The sequence below is a fragment of the Triticum dicoccoides genome, chromosome 2B (assembly GCF_002162155.2).
Source record: "Triticum dicoccoides isolate Atlit2015 ecotype Zavitan chromosome 2B, WEW_v2.0, whole genome shotgun sequence".
In the NCBI taxonomy this organism is placed as follows: domain Eukaryota; kingdom Viridiplantae; phylum Streptophyta; class Magnoliopsida; order Poales; family Poaceae; genus Triticum; species Triticum dicoccoides.
In genome coordinates, this window is record NC_041383.1 from 478,343,396 (window position 1) to 478,364,501 (window position 21,106).

The window sequence follows — 21,106 nt, forward strand, 5'->3', positions numbered from 1 at the left end:
GTGGCGGTGGCGGGGCCCTCCATGGCCGGCGTGGCAGGAGGCGGCGGGTGGAGGAGCCCGGGAGGAGGAGCAGTTGGCTCCCGCGCGAGCGAGGAGGAGGAGTGCGGGTTGGGGGGGGCGATTTTCCTCTCAACCCCTACTTTTACGGATTGCAAACTGGTTTGAGGGTTAAACCTCTAAATTTTTTTACGGGTTTGTGGGTTTAGAGATTCTAGTCAACGGCGTTTTTCCCGCAAAAACTGTAAAAAAAACCAGTTATTTTAGGGGTTTGAGGGTTTGAGGGCTCTATTAGTAATGCTCTAAGCTTGGAAAACAATTGTGGCATCACAACACAACCAGATATGCGCATTCATCCGAGCCGAGAGCGTGCGTGCGCGCCACCGGGGACAGGTCGACCCCGAGCCGTGATCTGCGAGTTGCACACCCGCCTTTCGGCGACGCGCGGCGGCGGCATGCCCTGAAGGAACGACGGAGCTGCTGGCGCGGGGGAGGTCGCGGCAGCACCCAAGGCTCTCACGTCGTCGCCTCCGCCACACGTGAGGGAGCACCAGCGGGTCAGCCTGCAGTCCAGGTACTGGACGACGGCGTGGGTGCCGTTGTTGTATATCTTCACGACGTAGCACGGATCATCGCGGTTGGGGACGGCCGGCGATGCAGGAGTCGCGGCGGGAACCGCACCGGCGGCGGGCGGCGGGTGCGGGTCGCAGAGGGCGTGGCAGTCGGGCCAGTAGGTGGGGCAGACCCTCCTGTTTAACAGGTCGCGGCCGAGGCAGATGTGGCAGAGGTACGTCTCTATGGTCTCGTCGACCGCCGATGTCGGCGCTGAGGAGTTGCCGCCGGCCGCCGACGTCAATGCCGCTGCGTTGCTAGACGCCGTGTCGCCATCGACCCGTGCGGCGCCGGTGGCTGAGAGGAGCAGCACTACGAGGACAAGGGAGAGGGCACGGCGACGGCAGGCCGCCGAGAGCAGCTGCATCTTGGGTGGGAATGGGACCTATCGATCCAGCGAGAGATGATACTACGTACGTGTTTGAGATGCAAGGTGCTTACATGGCGGTTTAAGTAGCATGAATCGACAGTGTGATCCAACTGCAACAGGCACATTTCTGGCATTTGCGGGATCGTGAACGGCAATGCCTGCTCGTTCTAGGACTTGCCTTCTCGCTAGGGAAAGCCAGCTAGCTCAACGAATTAGCTGTGTTAACCTGTAGCAGATTCAGGCCATATTTAATTGGAGAGCGGCGGCCTACTGGGGTCTGGTGCAATTATATGCTACAAATACAAACATTGGAAGGAACCGATTGCGCTGCGACAATTTCTGACTGTTCAACTCTCCAAATGGTTCCGACTAAAGCGTACCACGCCGCCGCGATTTATCTGTATTTTCATACGGAAGGAAGCAGAGCTACTTTCAGCACACTGAAGGCGAAAAGGAACTGTACAGGAGGCAGAGAGTAGTACAGTACTAGTACTACGTAGAAAGAAAAAACCGATGTCGATGTGGCAAGTTGCAGCGTGAAACACGCAGTGGCTGGAAACTCGTCATGCGTGCGCGGCAGCAAGTCTGGCATCAGGGCCATCTCCATAAATTCAGGACCCCGGGGCGAAAATCAAAATTGAGCCCAAAACTTCAAAAAGAGTCATATAACAGAAGAACTAATATAGCTCAGGCATACTCTCAATTTATTACACAACTCCAGTCTGATTTATTTTACATAATATTTAGACATATATCAAATACTAATGCTAAAAAATAGTAAAGGGATACTAAAGCAATAAGCTAACCTCATGTTCTGCCGAAAGTCAGCATTCGTCTAGTATTTCTTTAAAGGAAATCTTCAATCATACGCTTTTTACATCCAGAATCATATATTATGGAAGACATGATGATTGAGAAATAAATGCCTCCTGACTTATAAACCAGACACCATCTTTAGGGAGAGATGGTTGCGATGTGTTCAACTCACAGGCCAGCAACGCGGCCCAATGGAGTTTTTGGATAGCGGTTGGGGGCCGCCTCCGTGCAAGCCTAAAGGGGTGGGGCGCGAACCAGGGGTGTGACGACAAGGTCCTCAGGGCGAGGCTCCTGGAAGAAATCACACTCCTCGATGTCCAGGCGGACACGCGACCTTTCTCTGAGCAAGAATGGGCGCAGCGTTACGCCTTGGAAGGACAAGTCGAAGCGTTGCTGCGGGCCGAGGAGGAATACTGGAGGCGTAGAGGAGGCCTCAAGTGGACGCTCAAAGGTGATGCGAACACAAAATATTTCCACGCGTATGCGAACGGCCGGCACAGGAAATGCTCAATCCTTAGGATGCAGATGGAGCAGGGGCTTCTTCTTCAGCAATCGGAGATTTCCCAACACATCTATGACTTTTATATTAGTCTGATGGGAACGGATGAGGCTCAGCGAGCGCGCCTGCGTGCGGATGTTTGGCTACCGTCTCAACGGGTGCTAGATAGTGAGAACGAGGAGCTGGGGCTTGCGTTTCTCCCTAAGGAAATCGACGATGCACTACTTAGCATGAAATCCGACACAGCCCCTGGCCCGGACGGGTGGCCGGTGGCGATGTTTAAGCATTTCTGGTCACTGCTACGTGATCCAATATACGAGGTGTGTAACGGTTTCATGCGTGGCTTCGTGGACATCGCTAGGCTTAACTATGGTGTGATCTCGCTAATCCCGAAAGTGCCTGGCGCGGACAACATTCGCCAGTACAGACCCATTGCACTTATTAATGTTTCGTTCAAAATTTGTGCAAAAGGTTGCGCCACCCGGCTCTCGCTGATCGCTCATCGCATAATTAGTCGCTCCCAGTCGGCGTTCATACGCGGTAGGAACATCCTGAAGGGACCGTTAGCCTTGCAAGAGACCCTTCACGAGCTTAGACGCACGCACGAATCGCGATTCTCTTGAAACTAGATTTCGAGAAGGCTTACGACCACGTCAACTGGGATTTCCTTCGGCAAATTCTCTCCAGTAGGGGCTTCTCGCCGGTATGGGTGCATCGAGTCATGCAATTGGTCTCGGGGGGCCAAACTGCGGTCTCGGTTAACGGAGAAGTAGGGAACTTCTTCAGGAACAAGCGCGACTTGCGTCAAGGTGACCCCATGTCACCGCTCTTGTTCAACTTTGTTGCTGACGCACTCGCAGCTATGTTGCGGAAAGCCGCGGAGGCTGGACACATAAAAGGGGTGTTGGGGCACCTCATCCCAGGGGGGATATCCCACTTGCAATACGCGGACGATACGCTATTATTGTTCCAACCCGACCTCCACAGCATCGCAATGGTTAAAGCATTGCTTATTAGCTTCGAACTCATGTCGGGACTTAAAATCAACTTCCACAAGTGCGAAGTGATGTCTATGGGCATGGATGTGCAGGACAGTAGGCGCGTTGCGGACCTGTTGAATTGCAAGTTAGGCAAACACCCGTTTACCTACTTGGGCCTTCCGTTGGACGCCAAACACATTACGATCGATGGGTGGGCTCCGCTTTGGACCAAGGTGGGAGGGCGGGTATGCCCGTGGAGGGGGAAGTTCCTTTTCTCCGCAGCGAGGTTGGTGCTCACGAACGCGAGCCTCTCCTTGCTGCCGCAATTCGCTATGGGTCTGTTCCTCTTGGCAGAAGGGGTTCATGCCAAGATGGACACACCCCGGTCTCGTTTCTTTTGAGAAGGAGCAGGACCCAAGCGCAAGTATCACATGGTGCGATGGGATGCGGTGTGCCGTCCCAAGGCCCAGGGAGGGCTAGGGATCACGAACACCAGAATCCTTAACATCGCGCTGATGTGTAAGTGGATATGGAAGCTTTCGTAGGGGGCGACGGGTCTGTGGGTAGACCTGCTATGAGCAAAGTACTTCCCGTCTGGGAATTTTTTCGAAGGAGTGGCGAGGGGTTCCCCTTTCTGGAATGATCTACAAGCAGTCCGGTCGGCCTTCGCCCTAGGAGCCAAGTTCTCCATCGGCAACGGCCGCTCGGCCCATTTTTGGTTGGACCATTGGGTGGGCTCCCAACCACTTTGGTCAGATTTCCAGGACCTCTACGTCCTGGCGGTCAACCCGGAGCAGAGCGTTGCCACGGCTCTTGCCACCCCCCCGGTGATCTTTTTCCGGCATGAGCTAACGGGAACAGGACAAGCTCACCTAGCGGACTTGCTTGATCTCATCGTGCCGGTGTCGCTTTCCATGTCCGAGGACATCGTGACTTGGTCCCTGACCCCGTCTGGCAAGTTTTCGGTCAAGTCACTGTACCAAAAGTTGTGTCAGGGCCAGTCCTTCTAAGTGCCAAAAGGCTTATGGACCGCACGCCTCCCTCTTAAGATTAAGGTGTTCTTTTGGCAATTGTTTCGCAACAGATTGCCCACTTCGGCTACCGTTGCCAAACGCAACGGCCCGTCAACCGGTCTGTATGCGGTTTGTAACGTAGCGGAAGATGCGAACCACGTTTTCTTCCGATGTCCGCTAGCACGCTTTTCTTGGAGTGCGGTCCACGCTGCAGCCAACACCTCTTGGAACCCACGCTTGGCCACCGAACTTGCGGCCATAGTCGATTCCGTTAAAGGAGGCAACAACCGCGTGCTTTCGAGCTGTCTTGGAGCCTTGGCCTGGTCTCTTTGGCTCACCAGGAACAAACTAGCGATCGAGGGTATCTTCCCAACGCACCCTGCTAACATCATCTATAAATGCAACCTCTTCTTGCAGCAGTGGAGTTCGTTGGCGAGGCGCAAGGATGCTGACAAACTGAAGCAAGCCCAAGACCGTCTGCGCCAAGTCTACGTTTTGGCTAGGGAGCCACTCGCCACTTCTACATCATGAAGTGGTCCTTTTGTCTTGCGCTCGAGCGAGCCTGCATGCTCTAAGCTCTGGCTTCGAGCCATGTAATTGCATTGCTGCGTGCTCTTTTGGCATGTACTTAAGCTCCTGTGACTCCGTGTCGGCGCTGGCTTTGAGTCTCCGTGCTCGTGTTCGTGTTCGTTGTCTAAGACTATGTTTGCTACGCTGCCTAAGTTGTGGGCTTTGTTAATTTAAAGCCGGACGCGTCTAGCGTCTTAGTTCTAAAAAAAAATTATAAACCAAAGAAATTTAATGATTCATTATCAAATCATGAAATTTCCTAGTGAATAAAAATAGAGAAAAGTATATTTTTCATCCCTCAACTCTGGGCGAAGTCTATATTTAGTCCCTCAATTTTAAAACCAGACAACTTGCACCCCCAACTCTTGAAACCAGACAAGTTTAGTCCCTTGTCTCGGTTGACCCGGTATCGCTGCTGACTCAGCGGTTTTGACCAGTCTTCGTCCACGTGGCGGTATTTCTCTCTCTTACCTCCTTCCTTCTCACATTGGATTACTGAGACATTTCATCAAACACCATGCACTGCATGTGCAGTCTACGACCGGATAGTGGTGGCTGCTCCTGCCGGTGCTCCCGTGGCTTGTGTGCGTGCAGTACACCGTGGACGGCTGCTGGCTGACGCCCTGTGCACCGGCATGCTGCTTCGTTTAGGACAAAAGGAAGCCGCAACTCGGGACAGTGCAAGTCAGCGTGAGCATCTCCGTCGCGCTCTCCCCCATGTGGCTCGCAGATCGGCGCGCAGCTCGGCGTCATCTCAGCTGTCGCGGTCCTCACCGACGGAGCGCTCACCGCAGCAACCGTGCGACATGGCATTCACACGCACGCCGGCACGCCAGCATGTCCACCGAGCGACATGGCATTCACACGGACGTTAGTTTTATCCCTAGTGTTTAGGACGCTCTACGAGAGCGTACATGGTGTACATGGGCGACGCTGCCTCGTCCCTTTTTTTGGCTGTGTACATGGTGTATGTGTGCTCTGTAGTCGCTGCACGGGAGCGTCGCCACCCCGCCCAGCATGGTCGTCGTGCTGAGCACCAGATGGAGATGCCCGACCCACTCCTGAGCTTCTCCTCGTGGGCTCGCCTTCATTCTCCGTGGCCACCATGGTGACGCCGCCTGTTGCCTTCATCCTCGTCATGAAGCGGGAGTGGCCGTGGGCCGTGGTGTCCCGCGAGGTAGAGCGGAGCTGTGATGTCCGACAAGGTGCAACAAGCTCGCGGTGGCCGGCGAGGTAGAGCAGAGCATCGTGACTATGGTTCGCTGTGGACCGCACATGCAGTGCATGGAAGGTGTTCGATGGAATGCCTCAATAAGCCAACGTGAGAAGAAAGGAGGTAGGAGAAAGAAATACTGCTATGTGGACAAAGACCGGTCAAAACCATGCTGAGTCAGCAGCGATACTGGGTCAACCGAGACAAGGAACTAGATTTGTCCGGTTTCAAAAGTTAAGGATGCAAGTTGTCCAGTTTTAAAGTTGAGGGACTAAATTTAGACTTCGGCCAGAGTTGAGGGACGAAAAGTATACCTAACTAGGGCCTGCTCCTATCCTAGGTTAGGGAAATCAAAATTTGAAATTAACTATACCTAATAGATGGCAGCAGGGGCGATCGCCCATGGCGGAACCGCGGACGCGGAAGGCAGCATTGGACGACTTTCCGGGCGAGCGGCTGTCGGATCCTTGTAAGGCAGCGGCGGACGGCGTCTTGGGTGACTGGCGGAACCACCAGGCAGGCGATTGGCGGAAGGCAGGAGACGAGACGTTGTCTGCTCGTGGAGGAAGCAGGCGACCGGCGGGTGTTAGCGATCGACGGGATTCACACCCTGTTTGGTTGGGGGTAATTAGAGCTAGAAAATGAGAATTGAAGGGGTACAAGACTTTAAATCTATTGTTTGGTTGGAGGAATTGGGAATTCATAAGGAAATAGTCATGGGACTTGAGGCTCCAACTCCCACCGTTTTATTAACAGGGGAGGGGGTGGGGGTTGGGAAGGAATTGTTTTAGTGAGTCAATCTTAACAGTTCATCATAATTTGTGTTAACTTCATTTGTCTAATCCCTCGTCAATTCCCACGAACCAAACAAGGGAATACAATTTGTCCTCAGTTCTCACACATAATTCCTATCGTATGCCAAACAGAGGATTGGAAACAAAATGACTCAACCCATGTCAAATCTCAATATAACTCCTTATTCTAAACTCCCATTCCCCTATCCAAATATTATCAAACACGCTGTCAGGAACACTCGATAGATACACGAATAAGCCGTTAAGCACGCCTCGTGGGCTGCCTTTTTGTTGTTGCCTACGTTGCTTAGGCCTTGCCGCTAGATTAAATGGCAAAGTCTCACTAAATCTGTATACATAATACTACTAATACCTAGTAATTTGGGGGACCCTAAGTTTGCGGGGGCCTGTGCGGTCGCCCACCTTGGCCACCTCCAACAACGTCATGTCTGCTGTTTGCACCAGCGAGCTATTTTGCTCCTTGAAGCAAACCAGGATTGCACGAACTTGTTAGGCCAACTCCAGCGCGCGACCCCATCCCGTCCGGGTGCGTCCGTTTGGGGTAGGACGAACAAATAGCACGACCCAACACGGGGCCCCAAACAGACAAATGTTTGGATTTCGTCCGTTTTTGACTCATTCCCGGCCCAAACTTGCACCAAGTTTGGGGTGAAACGAACATCGCGCGGACGAGCTGGACGCACGCCCTTGTCCTTCCCGTGGCCCACCTTCGGGGACACTAGCACTCCATTCGCCTACAACGCCTCCACCGCTCTCCCACGGCCTACCCCGCCGCCGGCGCCGCCACTATTCTCCGGCCGCCTCCTCACTGCTCATCCCCCCCCTCGGCCGTCCATACCAAACCACGTCTCGACATAGCCGCCAGCACGCCCGTGCTTTCATAGGAGTTTTGGCCGTCGCTTGGAGGAGATTTGGCTGTCGCCGTTGTAGCCGATGCCAGAGGGGATACGACCGCTGGCGATGGATATGGACCACGGCATCTTCCGTCGGGTAATCCAGAGCGGTCAGTAGCCGGCCGCCAACCACCCCTGCTGCATCGAGGTGATCATCGCGGCCTCTTTGCCACCACGACCGCAAGGTGTTTGACACTTTGCCCACAAAGGTATGGACAGTGGAGATGAATTTTTCTTCCACCACTTCATTTATTCATCGGATGATTCGTCCTCGAATGACGAAGATCTTGTGGTGGCTGCACTGCGTTCACGACCACATTGAACGACAGCTTCCTCGGTACAGGGGATCAGTTTCTGGCCGTGCTCCCAACCTGAACCGCAACAGAGAGAGAGAGAGAGAGACCACGCCCTGCTCTGTCCGATTACTTTGCAAATACCCCGCTCTTCAAGCCGGATAAATTCCGTAGCTATTTTCATATGGCAAGGCATCTAGTCAATCGTATCCGAGAGAGAGTGGTTGCTCATGAGTCATGACCCATACTTCGAGTGCAAGACGGATGCCCTTGGCAAGTTTGGATTCTCCTCTTACCAGAAATGCACCACGGCCATCCGCATGCTTGCATATGGAATTCCAGGCGATCTGGTGGATGAGTATGTGCGTATGAGTGTGTCGACATGTTTGCTGTCACTGTACAACTTCTGCAAGGCCGTGGTGGCAATGTTTGGCCCTGAGTACTTGAGGCAGCCAAATGCACTGATACGGAAAGGTTGTTGGTGACCAACGCGGTTAGAGGCTTTCCAGGCATGCTTGGCAGCATAGATTGTATGCACTGGGAGTGGAAGAACTGTCCATTTGCTTGGCAGGCCAGTACAAGGGGCATGTTAAAGTGTGCACTGCCATATTAGGAGCGGTGGCTTCGCAAGATCTTTGGATATGACATTCTTTCTTCAGCATGGCAGGTTCTCACAATGATATCAACATGCTGCAGCGTTCTCCAGTCTTCGCAAGGCTTGCAGAAGGCCACTCCCCACCTGTCAACTTTGAGATCAACGGCCACTAGTACAACAAGGGATACTACCTAGCTGATGATATATATCCTCAGTGGTCAAGTTTTGTGAAGACAATCTTGAACCCCTAAGGTGAGAAGATAAAGAGATTTTCCCAAAGCAAGAGAGTGCTAGAAAGGATGTGGAACGTGCTTTTAGTGTGCTTCAATCCCAATGGGGTATCATTCGAAACCCTGCACTGACATGGGATGAAGGGAAGCTTGGGGAGGTGATGACTGCTTGTGTGATCATGCACAACATGATCGTCGGGGACGAGCGTGATAACATCATCTTCGACCAAGGATTTGATTTTCAAGGTGAATATGTTGAGCCCCTGCACCAAGGTCGGCCACGTTTGAACAGTTTGCCTAATTTCATCGTGAGCTGCGTGATTGGCACAATCATTTGGATCTTCAAAATGACTTGGTTGAGCACGTGTGGACTCACATTGGCAACCAATAGATGTATTGGTTCATTATGTTCATTCAAGACAATTTCGATTTGGTTGTAAAACTATTTCATCAGAGACAAATTCGATTGGGTTGTAAAACTATTTTTATTTTCAGATAATTAATATTTGGACATGCAAACTAGTTTTGAACATTGAAATATGAATATATGGGCATTTTTGTCGTGGCAGACAGGATGGGGCCAAAGGATGCGTCCGCACGTTGGGCGCACGACCACCACATCTCAGGACAGGCCCGGACACGACCCCGTTGCCCTACCCAAACAGACAGAATTCGGGCTAAATTTTTTTTTAGACAATCTCGCGAAGCTTTATTTAGACCAAAACAATGCTCATAGGTAAAAAAGAGAGATCACCGGGGTGCCCTAACCAAACATGGCGGCCCACCCCTAAATTTGAGCAATGCTTCGCTAGATTTTGAGCCTCGAAATTCAAGCTCCTAAACTCATGCACAAAGCTACATCTACTTAAAGAAGAGCTCTGATCTATTATTTCATGTAGAATCGCCCCATATCTTACCGGGTTCTTTTGCTTAATATCCTCCACCGCCGTTCTGCAATACGAAGCTACATATGCACTCTGTATGTTAAGATCTGCAGCAAGTGCCAAAGCTTCCCGAATAGCAAGAGCCTCAACAGTCGGAGGATCAAAAACTCCTTTCACCACTAATGCTGATGCTCCCTGAAACAAACCATCCTGGTCACGACATATAGCTACTGCTATCCCACGACTCCGGCTCTGGGGTACTGCAGCATCAACATTGAACTTGAACATTCCGTCTGGAGGTTTTAGCCACTGGTTCGGTCTGCTTTGTCGCCTCTCTGGAGGTTTGCTTCCTGTCTCCTCAAGTGTGTCAAGATCTCTCAGATATGCTTTAATAAACTGATGTGTGGAGTCTGGACTCTCGAAGATACCTTCATATATTGCCTTACGTCTCGCCTTCCAAACCGACCAAAGAGTTACAACTAGAAGCACAAACTCCCTCTGTGGCAATTGATCGTGCATTGCAAATAGCCAATTCCGAGCATTCGTATCAGTGTTCATGCTAACTCGTTTCACCAAAGAAATCTCAGACAGAGACCAAATACAGCGTGAGATGGTGCAATCAAAAAGAGCGTGCCTCCATGAGTCGGCACAGCCGCACAGCGCACAGAGGTGCGTGGTCGCCATGTTGCGATGATGCAAATACATCCATGGAAGGCATGGAGTGTTGCGCAAGTCTCCATAAGAACACCCTCAGTTTTGCTGGGACTTTGGTGTGCCAAAGATCATTCCATGCTTTGCTTGTTTCACTCAAATCAGAAGCTCCTGCAGTATCCTCTATCCAATTCTCTCTATGGAATTTTTTGTTCATGACCATCCGATAGCATGATCTTACTGTGAATCTCCCGCTTCTCTCGGCCTCCCAGGCCCAAAAATCATCAATGATCCTGGTGCACAACGGGATGGACATAATGGCATCAGCATCGAAAGGTATAAAATTTGCTCTTATCAGCTCTTCTTTCCATGTTGCTGTCGTTGCATCAATCAGTTCAGAGACAAACACCGGGGGGTTATCTGATATAGCTATTATGGGGCGCAACGGACCAGCCCTAGGTATCCAGTTTGTCTCCCAAATCCTTATAGTACTTCCATCTCCGACTCGCCGAATAAGTCCCTGCCTTAATACATCCCTTCCATCAATCATAGCTCGCCATATTTGCGAGGGGCGATTCCCCAACTCTGCTTCCAAGAAACCGCAAGTTGGGAAATATGCCGCCTTTAGTATCTTTGCAATTAAAGAGTTCGGATCATCTAGGATCCTCCAAGCTTGACGGACCAACAGAGCCAAGTTGAAATTTCTATATCTCTGAAACCCATGCCTCCCATGTATTTTGGTTGAGTCATCACGTCCCAAGCTACCCATGCTGGCTTCCTCCTTCCTTGCTTGCTCCCCCACCAAAATTGCCTAATTATTGAGGTAATATTTTCACACAATCCTCGGGGCAACCTGAAACAAGCCATAGAATAAACTGGGATAGCTTGGGCCACTGACTTGATAAGCACCTCCTTGCCCACTGCAGACAACAATTTCTCCATCCACCCTCTTACTTTCTCCCATACTCTGTCTCTCAAATATTTGAACGTGCCCATTTTTGATTGACCCACATCAATGGGCATCCCAAGGTACCTATCACTCAAAGACTCATTGTGCACGTTCAAAGTTTGTTTTATGTTATCCAGCATCACCTGAGGACAGCCCTTGCTGAAAAAAAATGGATGACTTTTCATTATTTATCCGTTGCCCCGAAGCTTCGCAATAAGTCTCCAACAGGTTTGACACCGTCACAGCTCCCTCAACACTTGCCTTAAAAAGCAGCAGGCTGTCGTCCATGAAAAGGAGATGGTTCACAACCGGAGCTGTTGGTGCCACCTTGATCCCCTCCAGACTAGTCGACTCAGAACTCGATTTTAGTAGGCACGAAAGGCCCTCTGCCGCAATCAAGAAAAGGTAAGGAGAGATAGGATCTCCCTGTCGGATACCACGAGTGGGTACAAATTGTTCTAGTTTCTCACCGTTGAACAGAACTGAGAATTTAACTGACTGCACCATGTTCATTACTACCTGTATCCATGCTTGTGCAAAACCCAACTTCTCCATCATAGCCTTGAGGTAAGGCCACTCCAAACAGTCATAAGCTTTCATCATGTCAAGCTTTAGGGCACAATAGCTGTTTGATTTGGCGTTGCTTCTCTTCATGAAGTGCAAACACTCATAGGCACAAATAATATTATCTGTGATTAACCTTCCTGGAACAAACGCTGACTGTTCTTCAGATATGATGTCAGGAAGGATTCTCTTTAGCCTGTTGGCAACCACTTTGGACGCAATTTTATAGATGACATTATATAAACTAATCGGGCGAAATTGAGAGAGTTGGGTTGGGTTCAAAACCTTAGGGATGAGTACCAACACCGTATCGTTGACACATTCAGCTCCTTCCTCCCCTTTTACAATTCTCAGCACTGCATTCGTCACCTCGTCCCCACAAATATCCCAATGCCTTTGATAGAAGTGTGCCGGAAAACCATCCGGTCCCGGTGCCTTCGTTGGTACCATCTGAAAGAGAGCAGTTTTTACCTCGTCCTTTGTGTAGTGCGCAAGTAACATGGCATTCATCTCCTCTGTTACTTTAGTTGGAACCTTTGTTAAAACTTCTTCCATCCCTGATACTCCCTCTGACGTGTATAAACTCTTGTAAAAATCCGTTACAAGTGTTCTTAAGGCACCCGGTTCCTCTACCAACACCCCCAATGAATCAGCAAGTGCCTTGATCATATTTCTCTTCCGTCTCTGACTTGCTCGCAAATGGAAAAACCGTGTGTTTTTATCTCTGGCCGAGAGCCACTCCAGCCTAGAGCGTTGCCTCCACATCAACTCTTCCCTATGGTAAAGCTCAATGAGTTTCTCATTGATTTTTAGCTCAACATGGTGCCGACCTGGCTGGGTCACTACGCAAACGATCCAGTTCACATTTCAGATTCCTTATTTCTTTTCTCACAGAGTCAAAAGTATTCCTGTTCCACGCCCCGAATCCGGGCTAAATAGACCTCTCTTTGGGGTCGTGTTTGGGGTTGTGCGCTGGAGTTGGCCTTAGCGACCGACCCACTCTCGTCATGGGCTGGACCATTGGGTGTGCTTATTGGGCCTGGGCTGCTGGAGCGCAGCGAAAGGCATCGACTACAAATACAAGTGAACAGGCCACGGACTACTCGGCTATGGACGGATTCGGCCTCCTCGGTCTCTTCTTCCTCTGGTTCTCCTCTCCTTCCCTGCCATAGCCTGATCCTCTGAATCAATGGCTTGTAGTTGAAATCAGTGAGCAATTAACCTTTGTACTAGTGTGTTGCTAACAATTGGTATTCATAGCCAATCCCCACCACCCTTCTTCAATTTCAGCACTCAGCCTCAATTCCATGGATTGGAAGGTACGATTGGTGAGCTCCATCGAGGCGGCCGTGGAGGCGGCTGTGGAGGCGGCCATCAATCGCGAGGTACAGTCGGCCGTCAAGAAGATGCGTGCCTACACCAATGGCTCGAGGCAACGCATCTGCGAGGAGATCAAAGAGAGACACCATGCTCGAGCGATGGGCATCCACAACGTCGTAGCCACCACTTCCGACATGCCTGTTGCGACCACCTCTGAGGCCTCCAACCACGGCACCACTCTACAGCTCGGCAACGAGCCGGGCGTGGCCGCGTCCAACAGCATGGACCTTGTTGCACGTTGCCCACAAGGTGGTCGACACAATGCCCAAGCCGCGCTGTCACCGTGCTGGTGTCAACGGCCCCTCCTGCCGTAACGACAGCTTCATCCAAGGTCACCGCCAGTGTCGTCCCCTAGCGCTACTACTTCAGCCTCGATCTAACGACCACGACCTCGACTCCGACCTCTGCACTGGGGGCGCATACTCAACAACGATGAACTCCCTCACTCACGGCGCCATCTCCACCACCATAATTCCAGCGCCAGAGGCAACGGCGGCGATGGCCATGGACATCTCCATGCTGACCCCCGCGTCCGCATCAAGCGACATCGACTTCCCTGCATCACCAACTTCGGGTACTTCCGATGTCTAGATCGTGCTCCCAGCCTCTAACGTCTTGGGCGTCGACCAGATCACCGGCAGAGAAGACCCTGTGGACATGTTTCGGGCTTCGGGGAGTGCAGCCTTAATCTTGTCTCAGGAGGACTCGCAAGCTCTGTTGTATAAGCCACTAACAGTTTTTGAGCGAGACATGGTACCGCCCATCACCTGTTCGACTGAGTGCTCAAGAAGCAATATGGACGCACCATCTCTTGCATTCTCGACTACTCATATCATAGCAACAAGGTTGTTGCCAGCAGCAGCAGCGTTTCTCGATTCGGGAGCTCACAGTGCAAGCTCAGATGTCACCAACAGCCTGCTACTCCGTCTCGGTGCATGAGGACGACATCAACAACAACGACACCTACACCATGGAGGTGCCCATGACCAAGGATGACATGTTCCTGACCAATCTAGTACTGCCAGCAGTTTCACATGTCTACCCCCTGAAATTGTTCGTCGACCGTCAGCTTCAGGCACACAATCACTCTCAGTTGCATCAAGGACCAACATCAATTTCATCATTGGATGGTTGGGCAATTGATTCTATCTTGTCTTCACTTCCTTGTAGTCCTGATGGTTGCTCGCATAGAAACAAAACCCAATTGCTCATTGGCATCTATGTTGCTAGTAGTGATTCACCAAGGGACCCTGAACAACAAGCATCCATGTCCTTGTTGGGTGTTGGGGTGACAAAAAATTCATCGAACGACAATGTCAAGGACAACCAAAACCTGTTTTCAGATGGGAGATTGTCTGGTTGTTCTACTTGGAATATCCTGATATTGGTCACAAGTTCTAGTCACAATTGTGTCCAGCAAGCAAAGAAAGTTGTATTCAACGCACTGGAATCAACACAAGCCAGTACTCATGTATTTTGCCACAGCAGGAAGAAAGTTGTACCATTGGTCACACGACAGTTGTCGATTCCTGAGTCTGATGCTAGTATATTGTTGCTGGAAGGACTACCTCGATCTTCTATTCACTTGACAGTGGGGTCATCTAGCGCTGGATCAGCCTGTTAATGCGGTGGGATTATTACCATCGCGTTCTGGACACACTTCAAACGGGGCATGCTTAGTCCATTGCATTACAAGGATTTGAGCTTCTGGAGATATATAAGTGTGGACCAGATGATGCTGAAAACTGGGCATGTTATTCAGTTTAGTCTGGAGCATATCCAATGGAAGATTGCATGGTCGCTTAACTTGAAAAACTTAAATGTTGTCAACCAGTCCGAGCAAACAATTCTTGCCACAACATACCCTGAGTTGTATTTTCCATGGCACCCAGGCGATGTCCTAGTACATCATATCCGCTTGGTGGAGTACAGCTGCCTAAACTGCAAAAGGCTCATTGTAGAAGCTGCTACACAATATGATTTTGAATGTTTTGTCTGGGAATTTACATGGTCACTTCACTCGTTGTGTTGTGCTGGCATGGCAAATACTGTACCATTTCTGTTCTTTGTTTCTATTGCCATGAGGAGCTTCCGGAGCCTCGAGTTTTATCAAGGGAAGTTGTCATGGGATCCAGGCATCTGGGCCCTTCTCAATTTCTACTTAGACAATGTCTGTGTCGACCGACCCTACTACCTCGATGCATTTTGTGACCAAGTGAACATCAGCAATGACTACTTCCTTGAGCAAGTCGGCGTTGTCTGCTCCCTCAATCTCGCCAAGTTCCGCCTCAACTACGGTACCCACCGCGACCTCGGCGAAGTCATGAAGCATCAAGTAACATGGGATCCAGGAGGTTTGACATGGCATCGGCTTGAGGTCAAGCCAGATTTTAAGGAAGGGAGAATGTTAGCGACTGACCCTACTCTCGTCATGCGCTGGACCATTGGGCACGCCTATTGGGCCTGGGCTGCTGGAAGGCAACGGAAGGCATCGACTACAAATACAAGTGAACAGGCTACAAACTACTCGACTAGGAACTAGACGGCTTAGGCCTCCTCTGCTTCGGTCTCTTCTTCCTCTGGTTCTCCTCTCCTTCCCTGCCATAGCCTGATCCTCTGAATCAATGGCTTGTAGTTGAAATCAGTGAGCAATTAACCTTTGTGCTAGTGTGTTGCTCACATCATTGCCTGCACCGGCGAGCTATTTTGCTCCTTGAAGCAAATCAGGATTGCATGAAATTGGCATGGGACTATGGGAGAGATGAGTTCATCCTATTTGTACACGTTCAAAATGATTGGACAAAGTTATTCTGTCCTCTTCCTGAATTAGATATTGATGATCCAATGACTCATTTTCATGTTACCATAGAGGGCAGGAGGAGAGACATTCATCTAGAAGACAAAAAAAATGTTCGTAGCATGCCAAGAACATTTCCGTCGCTCTGAAGGGTAAGTACTTGAGGGTGCATTGCACAAGAAATGAGTGAATGAAATAGCAGAGTATGACAAGAGCAACACGGCGCTCGTTAACAATTTTTATCACAAAAAGACAAAGGTCATATATATTAAGTAGACAGACCCTTGTAAACACATCCTAATAAAAGTTGTAAAATGCATCCAAATTTTTAGGGTTGTTGAAGTCTTCTTTCTACTACATCCACCAACGATGCGCGGTAGCATAGTTCATTGTGTCTCTGGCTTTCTTCACAGGGGAACAAACTTGTTGAAACAAGCGAAAGTGTAAGAGAAACAATATTGTCTTTGTACATGATGATGTCAAATTAAGCATATAAGATGTGAACTTGAAAATCAACCGTCTCAACACAACCACAACCACAACCCGACGAGCAAACACGTCGCGCCCCCGAGCTGAGAGCACGCGTGAGCGCCACTTGCTACCGCGCACCCCGCCGGTGGACTGATCAAGCCCGAGGCCGAGGCATGATCTGCGTTTCATCCGTGACGCGCGGTAGCAAGCATGCCCTGGAGCTGGAGGGACGCCGCAGCCCGCAGCCGGGACGTGGGAAGTCGCAACAGCACTCAGGTCATGTACAACGCTCCAACTTGGACCGATGCCCCAGCCGCCACATCGTCATGCCCGATGCCACCTCCTCCAAACCTATCGCCTGCAGAGCAAAATGGGATCCTGCAGAAGAGCTCGCCTCTTCCCTGACAAAAGAGACGAGGCGGCCGCTCGGGCGATGCGGTGTGGGATCCGTCACTTCGCTCAGTACGGGACCATGCACGCCCAGCAAAAGCCCACGAGAGCGAGAGGGGAAGAGCGGGAAGGGGAGAGGGGAGGGCGTCAACCAGGCACGGGAAGGGAGGAGGGAAGGCGCGAATCAAGGGAAGGGGCGAAGCAGAGGGGAAGGCCGCACACCCTCGTTCTCAGCCCGCCATCGACACCGTCTTGCCTGATCTGAGGCGCGAACCAGAGGAGAATCCGGAGCACCCTCGTCCTCAGCCCGCCGTCGGTGTTGTCCTGCACTCCTGTTCGATCTGATCTGGGCTTGTTCTCCCTGTAAGGTATGAGATTACTTCTTCCCCTATCTCTTCCTGTTCTCATGGCCAGATGATTTTTGGTTCAACAAACTAGGCTAGGGTTCGCTGGATTCTGGAGATTTATGGGGATTCGATCAGTAGTTTTGTTCCAAGAACAGTATTGATTTCCTATGTTGCGATTTATACTCAATCTATTTAGAACAGTTCAAGAACAAAGAAGTGAAGCGGATGTTGTTATTTAGTTGTTTCCATCAACAATTTTTTAGTGTTGGTTTGGTGTGCGCACCTTAGTGCAAATCCTTGGTGATTCATTGTATATTCACGGTTCCCACAAGGCTGTAGGCACGCATCCATGCTTCTGGATACTGTCTTTTTGTAGGATCCTCGTTCAATCCATTCCTCTGGATGTTTAATTCTTTATTTGAGGAATGTCTGTTACTATTAGGATTAAGAACTTATAACATGGACCTCATCCAGCGAGGTACCATGTCTGAAAATAGTTCCAGCGTGATTTAATCAATTTGTATAACATGATTCAGCGACACCTTAAATTCACACTGTGAATTCATTGATAGCAGTTGGGAGTTACATTGCTCCTGGATAATGGGTAGAATATGTCAGGGTGATATAATACTTTGGAAATAATACGTTGTCCAGGTTGCAAGGGTGCCTAGAAAGCCAAGGGAAAAGATAAGGAAGCCCCTACTGAGATCAATATCATGAAAGAACAGATTGGTGCTTTTCTACAAGCACAAGCTGTCACTAAGGTGCATAATAAAGAGATGATGGAATTGCAGAGTCGACTATCTGCTCAGAAGGTAGAAGCTAGTCGACTTGCGTATGAGGCTGCAAAGGGAGGACGGTGGCTTGCTTCCTATGTAGATGTTCTACGAATATGTGCAGCAAAAGAGGGGCTCATGTGCAAGGAAGTATTGAAGATGCGAGGCAGTCTTTTTTTGAAATGAGAAGGTTTAGAGGATACACCAACAAATTCAGTCTGAACTTCGAATAAATTTGATATGAGTGTTTACAAATCTTTCCTTTATCTGTATTTGGAAACCATAAGATTATTTTGTTACTTCGGAATTTTTTAGGCCCTGTTTGGTTCATAAGTCCTAGGACTTTTTTTAGTCCCAACTTATAAGTCTCAAGTCCCTAAAAAGTCCCTACATGTTTGGTTCATGGGACTTATAAGTCTCTATAAGACCATATTACAACTATAAGTCCCTCCTTGAGAGTCTTATTTCATAAGTCCCAAACGACCACTTTAAGTCCCTATAAGTCCCTCCTGTTTGGTTTAGATGGGACTTATAGGGACTTTTTTAAGTCCCTAAGCCAATAAGTCCCTGGAAACAAACACCCTCTTAATGTCATGGACAAGACGTACTTGCTACTGTTTGGGTATCAAGATTGCTGATTTTTGTATGAAAATCAAGTTTTTCGATAACTTTCAATATGCATGCTTGTTGATATCATTGATTCAAATGGTTGTTGTACTGTTTAAATGTAGTGGATGTTTCATGTGTTGGAAAGTATGTGAGGGAGAAAAGGTAAGATGATGACATCACATAGTGTAGCTTTCATTGGGTGATTATAGCACACACAAGTAGATTCATTGAAATATATCAGCAACACATGAAACAAATGTAGCGAAGCTTCTATTGGATGATGCCTCCATTGTACATGCCCTCGGGCGGCTCGACCGTCATCCACGTCCGCCGCAAGCGAGAGATCACCACCAGCGCTTGGTGCCGTTCTGCAATATCCTCGTGACGTCTTTTTTCTTTTTGTGGCGTCAATATCGTCATGACGTAGCACGGAGGGATCATCACCACTGGAGACGGCCGATGATCCCGCGGGCCGGCGGCAGGAGTTGATGGGCTTTCTCGCGGACCCTGGAGCATCTACCGTCATCACACGGAAGGGCGGGATTCATCATGTCTCGACAGAAAAACGAAAGGGTGGGACTCAGCAACGTACTGTCGTTCTCGTTCACAGCTTGGAAAAAATGGCGTGAGTCCGCTAGATTTATAGCTAAAAAAAAATGGAGATGCGGGGGATCGAACCCCGTGCCTCTCGCATGCAAAGCGAGCGCTCTACCATTTGAGCTACATCCCCGTTGCTGTACATACTTTACCAAGATTTATTAGATTTGTGTGTGGGAGTTGGCTATGGCCATGAGCGAACCTGGGAGGTAGACGTCAGAGCTGAATTCTTCCCCAACGAAACTTGGGTAGGCGACAACAAGTCAGCGTGACTAGAAAAGCAGCCCACTCATATGATCTCAGTCGATGGCTATAGCCCAGACCTGTCTCGCTTATAGCGAGGCGTAGCGCAGCCTCACGTCAAGCAACAGCCATAATGGGCCAGCGCAGCGGGGGACACATGTCTTGAGCGCTCTTTTTTTCTGCCGTGATATTTCAGGTGTTTTCAAGGATGCCTCGGCTGTCATCTTGAGAAACATCGAAGACCCGGAGGTTCTGGAGGTCCTAGCCATCAGACAAGCCTTGGCGCTAGTGGAGGATATATGTGAACAAAGAATCTTCGTCGCGTCAGATTGCAAGACTGCTGTTGATGCGATCAAAGGGGGAACGGGGGCGCCTTATGGAGCGGTGGTACATGAAATAACACAACGAGCTAGGTCTTTTACTTCTTGTTTTTTCAGTCACGAATTCCGGACCTCGAATTTCGAGGCTCACAACCTCCCAAAGCATGCTTTAACGCTGGGGACCGGCCGCCATGTTTGGTTAGGCCACCCGATGAGCCTTTGTTCGTCCCTGTAGACATTGTGACGGTTTAATAAAGCTTCCGCGAGTTTGCCTAAAAAAATCAGATTTCAGGTGCCCCTGGATTCGATGTATTAATATACAATGAAAATATTCGATCTATTTTTGAAAATTTATAATTGTGTATTTAAAAATTGTTCAGCGTATATGACAATTTTTTTCAAAGTATACTTAAATTGCTTACTATATGTCACAAAAATGTTCAACGTATATCACAAAAATGTTCAATGTGTATTTAAAATTTTCTCGGCGTATACCACAAAAATGTTCAATGTATATTTAAAAATTGTTCAGAATATATTAAAAAATTCAATGTCCATTTTGAAATTGTTCAGCATACATAAAATATTGTTCATGTTTTTTGATTTTTTTTCATTTTTTAAAACAAATCACGTTATAGAGGTTTGTTCGAAATTAGAATTTGTTCACATTTTGAATTATTACTCGCACTTTTTAAGAAAACTTGTTCACATTTTTCCCAAAACAAATTGACAAAATTGAAGAAAAAAATGAAACTGCCGCTGTAGCTAGTACTTTATTTAACCTGGCTAGTACTTATATATTAGCACTGTACTTTATTTCAGGTGCTTTGTAGTGTGAGGTATGGAGTTTGGCACCACGCACCAGCTTTCACTTTTCCTGAAGTTTTACATTCGACGCCTGCTAATGGACCGGCCCATTTGTCTATTGGACGCTCACGAGTTCCATCGATCAAACGATTGCCTTTCTCCGAAACGTTTTGCTCTGTTGGGATTTCAGCGCGTCCGTTGGTTGGCCCAAACAGTGCACGAGAAAAACGGCTAGGCCCGGATGACTACTCCCGTCCCACAATATCAGACATACTTGTAAGCTAGCATAGCTTGCAAAAACGTCTTACGTTGTGGGACGGATGAAGTATTTTTTTTCTTCTTCAAAAAATGTCACAAAAATTTGAAACAGAAACAATAACATAAAAAATAAATTTACAACTTGACATGCTCTAATTATAAAAATT

The 21,106-nt window shown here is 49.1% G+C and overlaps 1 long non-coding RNA gene and 1 other non-coding gene across 2 annotated transcripts; one reads left to right on the top strand and one right to left on the bottom strand.

Moving 5' to 3' along the window:
* The first annotated feature begins 16,705 nt into the window (after positions 1-16,705).
* On the top strand, positions 16,706-18,407 carry LOC119364344. The gene is made up of 2 exons (XR_005174843.1): positions 16,706-17,350; positions 17,984-18,407. It is a non-coding gene; the product is annotated as an uncharacterized LOC119364344 (long non-coding RNA).
* Positions 18,408-19,371: 964 nt separating this feature from the next.
* Positions 19,372-19,444, bottom strand: TRNAA-UGC. Its single transcript has one exon. It is a non-coding gene; the product is annotated as a tRNA-Ala (tRNA).
* Positions 19,445-21,106: the final 1,662 nt, after the last annotated feature.